Raw genomic sequence first — 14104 nt, forward strand, 5'->3', positions numbered from 1 at the left:
CAGGTCTTTGAACAGTCACCTTGTCTTCATAATTCAAATCCTAAAATATCCTCAATTATCACCAACTTGAGGTGGTCTACTCTGACCACCCTAGCTAAAAGGGACTTCTAAGTACTCTTTATCATATTAATTATTTTCTTTTCTTCATGGCTCCTTTAAATTGTCATGGAAAATATTTCTTTCCTTTTGTAGTATCTTCTGCTCTGTGAGAAAAATTACCAACTCTATATAACTCATCTTTATATCCTCAGCATTTAGAATAGTGCCTATACGCAGTTGGTGTCTAACAAGCATTGTTTCATGAAAGATAAACAAACTAGCGATGAGCAAGAAATAGTGCTCACCAGCAGCTTGAAGCGTGATAAATAAAGCAGTCACATACATAAACAATTTTAATGCAACATAATGAGTGCTGTAACATACCTAAGAATTAAATCTGTGAGATCATGGAGAATAGGCAAAATCACTCTGTCAGGGAGTAGGTAGAAGAACTAGAGAATGCACACAAAAATAACTATTTGAATGGGGTCTTTAAGTGAGTATATCACTTCAATAGGCTGAGACAGGGAAACAATGTCAGATTCATTGACAAAATAGGCTCAAGTAGTTAGATCCAACCATCTCTCTTATTCTGGTTCTTAAAATCACTCAATATTTATTTTGGTTTTAGCCTTTAGCCAGGTGTGTAAATATTAATTTTGATCCAGATGTATGTGAGCACAAGGTGAGGTATAGAGTAATAATATGCTCAACTAAAACAAGCCTGGTTCGCTATCCACATGCTAAATCGGAAATCTGCACACTACACATGAAAGCCAAATCAGACTTCCTGCCTGTTTTGTAAATAAAGCGTTATTGGAACATAGCCAACTCCTTCATTTGCACATTGTCTTTGGCTGCTTTGGTGCTATAACTGCAGAGCTGAGTAGTTGTGATAGAGACTGTATGGCCCACAACATGCAAAATATTTATTCTCTGGCTCCAATCCCTGCGCTAAATAAATGATTATATGGATTTATAATAAATAAATTTTGAGGAACTGTTTCTCCTTAGTAGGGAAAACTTTACATTTACCCAACCATGCTGTCACACCCAGTGTCTGCCATATATAAGTCTATATGAGGCTTGACCTAGACACTTATTAGTTATGGAATAAAAAGCTCTTAGCACCATCTGAGACCACAGATAGAATCTCTGCATCACATGTAATGGATGAAACCACTGAGTTAATACCAGATACAGTGTCTCGCAATTATGGATTAGAATGCTCGATCATGATACCTTTGTGTACTCACTTTCTCTGTCTCGTTGCTACTACTCTAGTGCCTAGACGAAAAAACTATCAGTTCTTGCCTTTATTAGAACAATGACAATTTATGGATCTCCCAACTTCTACTCTTCCAATCCAATTTCCACATAGCAGCCAGAAAAAAATTTTAGTACACAAATTGGATCACATTAAGCCTTTGCCTAAAGCTTGCCAAAGGCTGCCTAAAAATTTTTGAATAAATCCAAACTTCACCGTGAAGGTTATGAATGATCTGGCTGATTTTTAGCACTCAGCATCATCTGATTTCACTTCCCTATTACTATGTTTTAACCACCAAGCTCTCTCTCCATTCCTTGAAATGCAAAACTATTTCATGTCTCGGGTCTGGATTCAATCTATTCCCTCTGCCTAGAGTAGTCTCACTATAACACAATTACCACAGCCAGTGGCTGTATCTCATCCTTCCTGTCTCAGCTTAGATGTTACCGCCACACAGAAACTTCTGACTTCCTTAGGTTGCCCTAACTCCAATCTTCTGTTATATCATTTCTGACATAACACTAATCAGCATGTATATATGTTTCCTTAATTTTATTGTCTGTCCACTCCAATGAATGATTAGCTTTATGAGGGAAGAGACTGTCTGCTCTCCTTACCACTGTAGCCCCAGAGTTTAGTACAGGTTGTGGAATATAATAATCACTCAGCCGATAATTAGTTGAGTAAATAAATAAATATATAAACACGTGGCCACTATCTATATGACAGCTATTATAGATAAATATTCTAGAAATATGAATAGATTCACATACACATTCACCAGCTATTCATAATATTAAAATAATTTGCTGACCTTTTAATTTAGGGGATGTTATTAAACAAATGAGAATCAGAGCAAATTAAAACAATGATTTAATGGCAGCAATTACTTCATAGAAAAGACTCTCTTGGTTTTAGAATGATTTAAGGGTGTTCTGAATGATAAATGTTTTTTTCATTTATCCATTAAGCAAGCACTAAAAGTACCTGTTGCCTGTCAGGTTTTGTTTTAGACTTCAGAGATACAAAGATAGCTAAGTCACGGTTCTAGCCCTTGAAAAGCTTACAGTAATGTTACAGAAAATAATATATATACAAATCAGATACAAATAAATATAGCAATGTGTTAAGAGGTGTGTACAAAGTACTATTAGAAGCGTTATTAGAACTCATTGGAAAATGCTGCCGGTTCTGTCATAGGTAATCAGAAAAGGCTTGCCTCTGTACATGGCATTTAAGAAAGGGCTTAAAATATGAGTAGGAGTTTGTATGATGGATTAAGGAGGAAATAGGCATCCTGAACAGAGGAAACAACACATGCAAAGCAAGACGGTAGTGAAGCGAATGGTGTAGGGTAGCTGGATAATGGGGAACCTTGAGTTCATGTGCAATTCTGAGTGAGGCTAATTTAAGCTAATTTAAAGCTAGAATGTGAAGAAGAGCTTTATATAAGATGCTAATAAGTTTAGACAGTTTTCTTACACTCTCAGAAAGAAGTGTAATAAACAGATCTATTTCTCTACACATCATGAGTCCTGAAGGTGAATTGATTATGGTGGGACTACAGGAGACCAGTTAAGAAGATGTTGCATTTGTTCAGGTAGATTCACTAAGTAACTGAATTCAGTTTGTAGCAGGATAATGGAGAAGAGGGAATGAAATAAAGATTAATTTATCTAGGAGGTGAGATTGATAAGATTTGTTGGTTAACAATGTGGGATTGAAGCATAGTAAACAGTCTACACCAAGGATCAGCAAACTGTTCTGTACCGGGCTGGATGGTAAAGATTTCAGGCTTTATAGACCATGACCTCTCTTTTGCAACTACTCAACTCTGTCATTGTAACATAAAAGAAGTAAGAACCAATAAGTACAGGAATGAGTGTGGCTGTGTTCCAATAAAGCTTTACTTAAAAAAAAAAAAGGGTAGCAAGCTGGATTTAGCTCACTGGAGTAGTTTATTGACGCTTGTAAACCAAGTTTTATATTTTGATGTTTGCCAACTTATTGGACAATACTGATTGCCTTATAAATATCACTGGTTTATTAGTATTGTGGATATTTGGGGAGATAGATTGCAACTCAAAATTTCAAGATTCAGAGGGCAGAATTATGGATAACATCCTCTTCTGGATCCCTAATATGGTTTACTTTTGAAAGTTCATTCTCCAACAATTATTATTATGTAAATAAATTTATTTTTATTTATCTTATCTACAAATAGTTAATACTGTAGTTAATACTTTAAAAGAAGGTGACTAAATTAATGTGCCTTTTACTCTAAGAAATAGCAATCAAAGAGATGCCCCATGAAACACAACACATTTACAAAATTATTCATCTCTTCCTGATAGTGGATTCCAAGGGTATTGTCTTAACACAGATCATCTACCAATATGTTGAGAGAAATATATACAACTATATATATCAGATAGTTCTGGGGACCCTAAACACTTGGTTTCTACATAGTCAATCTTCAAATAGCCCATTATGTAGCACAAATTATTGATAGAAAAATCTCATGTAGGAGAAAGATTTACAGATCACTACTTCAAGTAAATTTAAAATCTTTTTCCCTTGCAAAATAATAAAGAGCTATTGCTCAAAGGAGAGATTTCCTTTGTGGTTCTTCTGGAACACATGGAATTGGAATTTCTGTTAGAATCTCATGTAATTTGTTTTCTATTTTCAGTAAATCTAAAAGAAAAAGATGACCATTATAAGCATTTTCCACCTTTTCTTGTTTCTCCCAATAAAGTAATAGATGATATCATATTCAGTAAACTAAATTTATGCCAAAGGCAAAAACAATGGGCTATCCATCTCATTTAGTACCTCAAAAATTAACAGAGGTTAATACCTGCAGATTACACTGAGATGTGTTTTTCAGACCACGTTTGTCAGGTCCACATTTAACTAGATGAAAAGTTGCAGATATTAGCAAGAGCCAGGGCTGGATTCTGCACCCATTAGTTCAATTGAGTAGAACCTAGTGCCATGATTCAAACTCCAGGGCTTTACCTAGCTCTGCAGTCATTTTCCATACCACTGCTTTAGCAATTTATTGCACCAACAAATGAATTTCATGCTCAGTCTGAGATGCCACAACAGGCATCAGTATTACCTGTAAGTAAAAGTCAACTTTATACCTACTTCTCTTTGACTGGATTGGTAACAAAATCTTTGTATGTGGAAGGTCTCTGTTGCTGTACTGCTACCCAGCTTTCACCAAAGTCTGTGTCCGTGAGCTGTTAGTGCCAACACAGGATCTGGCACCTAAGAAACATTCACTAAAGAGTTTTGTAATAAATGAGTGAATCACATGAATGAAATGATCTTTTATTTTTTATTTACCTTATAGTTAGTATATTCTTCAGCTTGCAGTGGTAGACACCCCAATCACGATTCTTCTTTAATATGGGAGCTAAGTAAGAGTCCTCATCTGTGGTATAAAACCCTAGATTCCAGTCTAAGTTCTTTTTATTGACCATACTTTTGCTACCATATATTTTTTCCTTCTGGATCTGTTTCTACAGTTTTAAAAAGAGAGCTAAAGCATATTGTGAAAAATTTCTGGGAGAAAATTTTTCCAAACATTTGCAATCAAATGACTTGAGGAAACTTTTGAAGGTCCAGCTTTTGGAACGGTAGTCTTGATTTTGATTATATGCTTTTACAGTCGTATCCAGTAGAGGAGAATTTCCTGCAACTTACGTACTATTTTTCATCTTCCAGAGGATCAGCATAGGAAGACTTCCTTACAAATGGGATTATAAATGGGATACTAGCATGGAGTATCTTGGGAAGCAGTGAGTTCACATCCTTGAAGTACTTGAACAGAAGATGGATAAATATCTGAGAGGGATTGTGTGATGGAGCTTTTGACATTGCTCAATAAATTGGCTTTTAAAATCCTTCCAACTCTGTATTTCAATAACTTCTGCACAGTCCAAAATCAATTTTAGAACTTTCTTGGTGCCAAGAAATTTGGATTTAAAAATGGAAAAAATATATTTATCTGCATTAGTTACCTCCTATGAATATATTTTCAAATATGTGGATGTTTAGCATTGTATAGATACAGTTAAAAATTGCCATCTATGATCATTCAAATGTTTTTCTTGAAATGTATTTAGATTTTTTTCTGAAATATTAGCAAAATGGCAGTCCTAAAATAGTTTTAATGTATTGACTCCAGGTTTGATATTAATTGGATTTTTGAAAAATAAAATTTCCACCTTTATTATAGATATTCTCTTTTACATAATTAATAGTTTAATAATAAATGTAGATTTTTTCAGCGTGACTGCTAAACATTACTGCAACCTCTTCAGTGTAGCTGGACCTGTAATCTGTTTGTATTAAGAAAAATATTTCAACAAATTTAAGAAAAAAAGATATCATTCATTGTCAAATTCGCCATGTGTGTTTATGTTTCAGGATGCATGAATGTATGAATTATCACTATTTTTTAATGAAATCTCTGGAAACAAATGGCCCTTCGAGTCATTAAGAAGAGAGTGATAGTTGAAAATTATGGGTAAAACCAATATAAATCGAGCTTATCTAGAGCAAAACTATTAGATGGTTATTTTGAAAATTAGCGTTCATTTTTCTGCGCTAGCCTTCTAGTAGATTTAGGTCAATTGTCTGTTGCTTCTGTATCATAATTTGTAAATTGAAAACAGACTGTGTAAATAAAATATGAGCCATCTTTTAATTAATAAATATCACTAAACATTTCTCTTCCTACGATCTTAAAATATACATTTCAATCAAGTGATAATATACCAGGATATAATCCTTTAGCAATATTCTCATTTCACATATAGCTTGATAAATACTGTCTTTATAGAATCCCAATGATCTCCACCTTTAGCAAACAAAGGAATAGTATTATCTACCTACTAAAGAGTCTGATTTCTTACATGTTTTTGTCTTCATAGTAACTCCTCTTGGCTTTAGGATCCCAGGATCTTCAATATTACTGTAGTGCCTAATAAGTACTAGGTGCATTTAAGTACTGAGCACAGCAATAAACAAACCAGACCAAATTCTCCACTTCTTGGAGCTTACATCTGTGTGTGTGTGTGTGTGTGTGTTTGTGTGTATGGGGAAGTGGGGTGGCAAATCCTACGATAAACACACATAGTCAAGTACTCTCTCTCACGCATGGATCAGACTGTGGTAAGTACTTTAAATAAAAATAAAGCTGGATAAAAGGAAGAGATGGGGTGGAGGAGCTGTAATTTAGATGGAGTGACTGAGGAAGTTCTCCCTATAAAGGTAACATTTATGTAGAGATCTTGTAGTAGATTAAATTATTGGTCCCAATTTTTCACTTGTCCCTATATCCATGTCCTTTGTTGAATAACTTTCCAGTTCCTATCCAAAGGAGAAGTCCACTACCCTATTGCCCTATGTCTTAACTTTGGACTCAGCGATGTGACTTTCTTTGGTCGATGGGAAGTTAACAGATGTGGGGAAAACAAAAGTTTGAAATGTGCTTGTGCAGTGACACACACTGTTTTGTGGCTCTACCGTTAGCATGAGAGCATTCCTTGTGGGTAGCTGTATCCCTTCACCTGGAGCCACAGAATGAATATACATGGAACATACATGAGGTCAACCCACAGTGAGAAGATCAGTCTACTGGGCCCACAGCTTGAAGCAGAGATCACCAGACAAGACCAGTCTAGTTCATTTGACCCCCAGCCAATCCACACACACGAATGAGAATAGAATAATGCTGTTTAAGCCTCTGAGTTTTGGAACACTCTACGATCCAGCAATTATTTGTATACAGATCTGGAAGAAATTGGAGAGGAGTAATGCAGATATCTAGTTAATAATCCCCCAGGTAGAAGGAGCAGCAAAAACAAATGTCCTGAGGAGGGAGCATGTGTGTTGCTTTAGAAGTAACAAGGAAGATTGTGGCTGCAGTAAAGTGAGCAATGGATTATTATTGTTGTCGTTGCTGTTATTATCATTGTCAATGCCCTCTAGCCAAACACCTCCAGGAACGTACCTGTATTTGAACAAGTCGGTTTATTATTCATTGCAGCGAGGGAAAACACACATCATGGGGAGCCATGGAGTATCTCAGTAAGAGAGTATTAAAAGGAGCCTATCCAGGATCTGGGCTTTGGTCGGGTAATTGGAGGAAGGTCTAAAGAAATGGGAGTTCTTTCTAGATTGGATGCTGCCAGAAAGGGAAAGCACGTCTATGGTGGGATATCTCAGTAACTGTTATCTATAGGGAAGAAAGAAGAGAATGAGAAAAAGATTGTAATTAGTAAAGAAGTAGCAGTCACTCATTTATTTATGGGTGGCAAATTGACATTGTTTTTTATTGTACTTAGACAAAATTATTAAGTGGCTTTATTTAGTCTCATTTTATCATGGTCTCAGAGTAAACTTGTCTGAGGATGGTATTTCGTGAGATTGTTTCTATCTAATAGGAGATTAATATAGCCTAGCTGGGAGTGTCAGGACCATTTCTGAATGTCAGGAGCTGCTTTTCTTTCACTCTTTCATCATTATCATTATCAAGGATGGCCCCAGGATTCCAACTTCAGCCACAGAGGAATGTCTTTCATAAAAATGCTCAAAACAGCATCAGTTGTCTACTAACAGTATGATTAAATACAAAAGGATTTCATAGCTACACGCACACACACATGCATAGACACACACACTCGTAAACTCTAAGATGGCCTGATCAGTTTTATAGTTTCGTAAAATATCTACGTATCCAAGAAAGTGATTAGATGATCACCAAAATAGTCACACTTCTCGTGTTCCGTAAACGCTCATTAAATCAAGGTGTATGTGATCTATTACATTCCAGGTGCCGAGTGTTCGGGGAATAAAAATAAAACCCCTTCTTTTATGGGTTCAGAGTCTGTATATACATTAAAATCACTTATCTACTGTCCTGTGACTGGGAAGCAAGTTTCATGTTGTTTCACAGCAAGTCTATTTACAAAGAGCATGCTAAAGAAAAGTGTATATCATTAGCATTTTTAATTTAGATTATTAATAGAGTATCAAATATGGATTGCATCCCTCAACGATGTAAACCAAAAATTAACTAGACAAATAATAGTAAAAATCCATCAATTTTCCAATATCACAGTAGTTAGTAGCTGTGGGAAAAATACACACACAATACAAAAGTCAATCTAATTTTTAAATTAAACTGAATGATTAAAATCAAGCCTGTAGGTAAAATACATGGGCTATTTTGTTAAGGTGCTGGTTAAAATACGGCCGCCTTCTTCTGAGAGTAGTAGAGTACCCAGCAGCCATCCAATAAGACTTCCTTTGTTCCCTTGAACGCTCATAAATTTAGAGATTACAATATTCTACCAATCATTGGTATGTATTCTTATACAAAATTTATCAATTTAAATTTTATTTTGTCCCAATTTTTTTTTTTTGAGAAAGTTTAGCTAGCCCTGAACTAACATCCGCCACCAATCCTCCTCTTTTCACTGAGGAAGATTGGCCCTGAACTAACATCCATGCCTATCTTCCTCTATTTTATATGTAGGACGCCTGCCACAGCATGGTTCCATATACTGTACGTAGGTCTGTGCCAGGGATCCGAACTGGCAAACCCTGGGCCTCCCAAGCAGAGCATGCAAATTTAACTACTGCACCACAGGGCTGACTCCTATTTTGTCCTAATTTTAATTAGCTATAGCAAGACTAATACAAACCAGAGCTTATTAAATGTTTTATAATAACAAGATAATAAGTGGGTTAGGTAAGGGCGGTCTCGGGTAGCTAATGCCCTGGATATGCCTTCAGATTCCAATCACAGCGCACTATATTGAAACCAGCAGCTTTACTATTCAGCTTTATCCAGGAAAGAATAAATTTAAATAAAAGATTTCCCCCTCCACAGAAAGCCAATGTACATATTACTCCAAATCTTATTTATTTCTGTTAAAAAGTCAGAGTCTTAATCTGATGGGCTATACCAAGAATAATAATTAGGACTCTTGGATTTTGAATAAAGAAAATTTGTGTTTGAAAACTCTGTGAGTCTTCAGAAAATGGAGACTTAATTTCTGTCTATTGTCTACTTGCCGGGTTGACTCTATGATACAGATGGTATTAGCAGAGCTTAGGAACAGGCACAGAGAAAGATATTCCCCTGCTGTGTCTGTCTATGAAGATATGCTAAAGTCCAATGGCTGGAAGCTTCTTTAAGGATTCATTGTGCCTGGAGATCAAAGGAGGAGGTTTGTAGACTGGACCCATGGTATTTGGCCTACATGTATCCTTTAAAAAATACTCAAAAATTTCAAATTGGCTTTTTGACATAAAATGCTAGATTTCTGGCTTCTGTTGTAGAATTGGAATGTCTCCTGCCCCAGGCCTGTGTTTCTGCATGGCTGCTGTCAGCCAAGACTGAGTGCCAGCTGCTCTTTCTACTCTGGACACCTTCGCACATTTGTGTTCCCACCTGGCTTCTCCTGGCCTTTGGCTTGTGATATCTGATTCCATCTAATATCTTGCCTCCAAGAATTTAATTATTCAAGAGAGATACATGGCTCCTTCATATTCCCCACCATCCCCCCTTTCCTCAGGGTCTTGAAGATCTATGTTCCATACAAAACAAATCTTGGTAATTAGAGTACATTTGCTCTGAATATGACTTACGTGACTATAGATAATACCACCTGAGTCACAATATCCTTCCTGGATTAAAGACACATGCTTGGACACGTAACTCATTTTTAATGTTTTCATGCTTCTTGTTCTCCTTCCTTCCAATGCAGGTAATCGTGATTTCACCCACTCTCTAATGGGTGATGGTGTTTAATGAAATAATAGTGAGCAGGAAATTTATTGCTGTTAAGCTACAGGAGTCATTTATTTTAACACCATACCTTGAATTAGACTTGTTCTACAATGAGTCACGATTCACAAACCTATGTCATAAGTGTTTATATTCTGACTGCTATGATTCCCATGCCACAAGGCCCACAAATCAAAACAGGAACAGGAAGTAGCAAGAGGGCTTCATGCCCAAAGAAAACTTCAAGTGATTCAAAAGTTCCAGGCAAATGGTTAAAATGATGATCATATCGAAATATGTGGTTAAACATTGCCAGGGCCACTTTCTTATCTTTATGCTACACACACATATAGCATTTTTATAATTTCTAAGTAAATTTACCAAAGTTATGCATGCCTATGTTTAAAGAGTCACATGGCTCCAAATTTTTTATTTCAGAATTAATATTTCCCCAATCACTCCTATCCCCAATCTTTGATACCTAGAAAAAAAATCGTCTCTTCTTTTCTTGTGGAAGAGACCATTGTGTTTCAAAATAACATGTCTGTGGCTTCATCTTGGTTTTCCAGTTTAGGGATGTCTTTCTCAGTGTAGAAAATAAATGTTTGCTCCCTTTCTTGCCATCTCCATCTCCACCATACACATATAGACTTCTACTTCTCCATTCTTAATATTATAGTCACACCATAATTTTGTTTATGTCAACAATGTTAAATCTTTCACCAACATTTATATTGTGCTTTACATGGATCAGACATTTTCTGAACCTTTTCCAAATATTAATTCATTTAATCCTCAAAACATTATTCTCTGCTCTAGGAGGTAAGTACTATTTTATGTACATTCTATAGAAAGGAAACTGAGGCACAAACGGGCTGAGTAAATGGGTGAAGTTCTAACTGTTAGTAAATTGTAGTCTCAAAGATTTTTTTGAACTTTTGTCCCAAGGAGTTTGGCTCCAGACCCCATGGTTTAACTATTGTCTTATGTTGTCTCTGAATTGTCAGTATTTATATTATGACTAAGAAACTGCTATTCTCAGCTAACTCATTTAATAATTTAGGATATTTTCCCCAAGCAATAATTATTTTCCCTAAATATGTTTAAATTTTTCTGTTTTTGTTCTACTTATCTGTTTATTTTTGTCTGCCTTTCATGTTAGGTGCTCTCTTGAGATGTCCATTGACCCTTGGCTCATGTTTAAGGGTAGGGGCACTAAAACATCCATTGTAATTTCTGCATGTATGGAAGGAGATGCTTGTCAATTGTCATCTTTACTGTAAGGTAGTCCGAATGGGTTATTTCCTTGGAGAATCTCCCATGTCACTGGCTCTTTGGATGACTGTTATGTGTGTGCATGGGAGGGGGATGGTAATCCCTAGTGAAGAGGCTTCCAATCTCCTGCATAGCTGGCAGCATATCCCCTCCAAGGGCCTGACAGCTTTCTAATGGAGAGTTGGAGACCTGACACCTTGCTGCGTACATATGGGCATGGGATTTGGGAGTCAAATTACTTCTCAAGTAGATTTTTAAGCAATCTTCTTGTTTTTAAGCCCACCTACCTGATGCAATCAATCACTAAGCCATTTGAAGTTCTGCTATATAAATAGGGAAAAGGTTTCCTATTTCTACGTTAAGATTCAGATTTTTGGAACTGCTAAGTCAGTCACCGCTCAATTAATTTCCCGTTGTCCCAGTTTATGCACTGTTATTGAGACTATATTCCTTTGTACACATCTATGCTCTGTCATTTTATCAAAGTTTTAGGAAGGAGAGGAGTTAAATGGCACATTCACTATGTGGAATTTAAACAAGGGTCCCTTTTTTTTCTTCCCAGAAAGATTTGGGGATGAGTGTGACCAAAATTCAACTCCAAATGTGAAGTTGTAACCAATATAGAGAAAAATTACTGCTTGACCAAAAAAGCTTTCTATGTTTTCTACTTCCGAATTATATTGGGAGAACATGGCTCAGGTTTTGCTATTTATGGACAAGAAATAGTCTATATTTGTAGAGAACACTCCACCCTTCAATCTGAAAAGAGGCCATTTCCAAAATAAAGTGTATCCAGTTTATATTCGATAAATAAGAAAAATATATTTAGAGGATGTATAGCAGTGAGAATCATCAATAAAACCAAAATATATATACGTTTATCCGGTCACCTTCTTCTGAATTGTACTATAATATGGCTGTCAAAAACAAATGTAGAGCAATCGCTAATTTTCTACATGTCCAAGCATCGTGTATATCCAAGAAGTATGTGCTTCATTGTGCTTTATATTTAATGAAAAAAAAGAGAGAGGGGGGAGTTCCATTATTTCCAAAGAGATATCTGGAAATAAACTATTAATTTACAACAGATTCGGGAGGAAATGGAGCTGTGTTCTGTTATCTTTAATTATTCTTCTACCTTTAGTTTAGTTCACTATAAAAATTCTTTGGCATCCCTGAAAGTGGTGGTTTCTAATTTTTCCTTGCTCTGGTCTAACAGTATTGTATATGCTTTCTTCCTTTACTTATAAATGAGAAACAATTATTTAAGAGCATGGTTTTTGGTGTACTAGACATGAAATTTAGGGCTCCCCTACCACACATTGTATGACTTTGTTTATATATTTGACATCTTCAAGTCTCAGTTTTCTCATATGGAAATGGCTTACATAAATTTGTGATTCACATATGGATCACATAGTTCTTTTCTCCTAGATGTACTGTAAAAGGTTAAATGAAATAATTCCTGTGCCTATCGCAGTACTCAGCGTATTAAATATACGATAATTGTTAACATTTATTATCATTTTCACTTAATTCAACTGGTTAATAAGATGTCATCTGTAAACAAATGATGTCCTGTCTTCTCTCTTTCATTTTATTTAACATCTAGTACTTTCTTTGTTATGACAAAAATAAATGTTTTAACTCTTTAAAAAAAAAGTGTAGACAGGCTTGTATCTCCATGATCAAGTTAATGTTTCCAGAAGCAGTTTAACTAGGGTCAATCTGTAGCACACTGCTTCTGACCCCTAAGAAGAATGTTGAACTCTTCCTGGGTAAGTTCATTTAAATGTTTGGTTTGGGTTATTATACTACAAACTTGGACTTCATCACATGGAGGTAACATAGAGTGCAAGATTAACAGAAAAAAGTACAATAAACAGCACATGTCATTTTGACACTTAAAAATTACAATCTTTTTCCTGTGTTAAGTTATGGCTGACACCAAGATCAGAATATGTCAATGAAGGGGAAATTGCTTGAATATTTACGGTACAAATTATGACGAGTTGGCAATTATCAATGGTGTAGCTACTCTTGCCTATCCGTGATGTTCAAAGGGTTTTTACAAATGGGCCAAATTCTTTCACAGCCCTGTGTCTTAGTTTCCGCTGCTGTAACAGAATATCATACCCTAGGTGGCTTACAAACAGCAGAAATTTATTTCCCAAAATTCTAGAGGCTGGGAAGTCCAAGATCAAGGTGATGGAGGATTCCATGTCTGATGAAGTCCCCTTTCCTGGTTCATACATGGCTGTCTTCTCTCTGTGTCCTCATATGATGGAAGGGGCAAGGGAGGTCTCTGAAGTCTCTTTTATAAGGGCACTAATCCCATTCATGAGGACTCTACCCTCATGACCTAATCACCTCACAAAAGCTTGACCTCTGAGTTTAATCACATTTGGAGTTAGGATTCCAACATATGAATTTGAAGGGACGCAAACATTCAGTCTATAGTATGCAGTATATCCTAATAGGAGGACTTAGCAGATTAGGAAGGTCCCTCAGTCCAAATTCCCAGAGGAAACTAGGATGTGCTCTGTATTTTGAAGCATGTGTTTCACATGGAACTACGAATTTGAAAGTAATTCAAGAAAGCTAACCACCCTTTGGCAGTGCCTAGTGAGAGGCATTAAGATGAAGTAGAGAGAGTGCTGGAGATAGTGTATCTTTTCCACTTATGTGAAACCTTGGGCAAGTGATTT

Source organism: Equus quagga, chromosome 7, assembly GCF_021613505.1.
Source record: "Equus quagga isolate Etosha38 chromosome 7, UCLA_HA_Equagga_1.0, whole genome shotgun sequence".
Classification (NCBI taxonomy): Eukaryota; Metazoa; Chordata; class Mammalia; order Perissodactyla; family Equidae; genus Equus; species Equus quagga.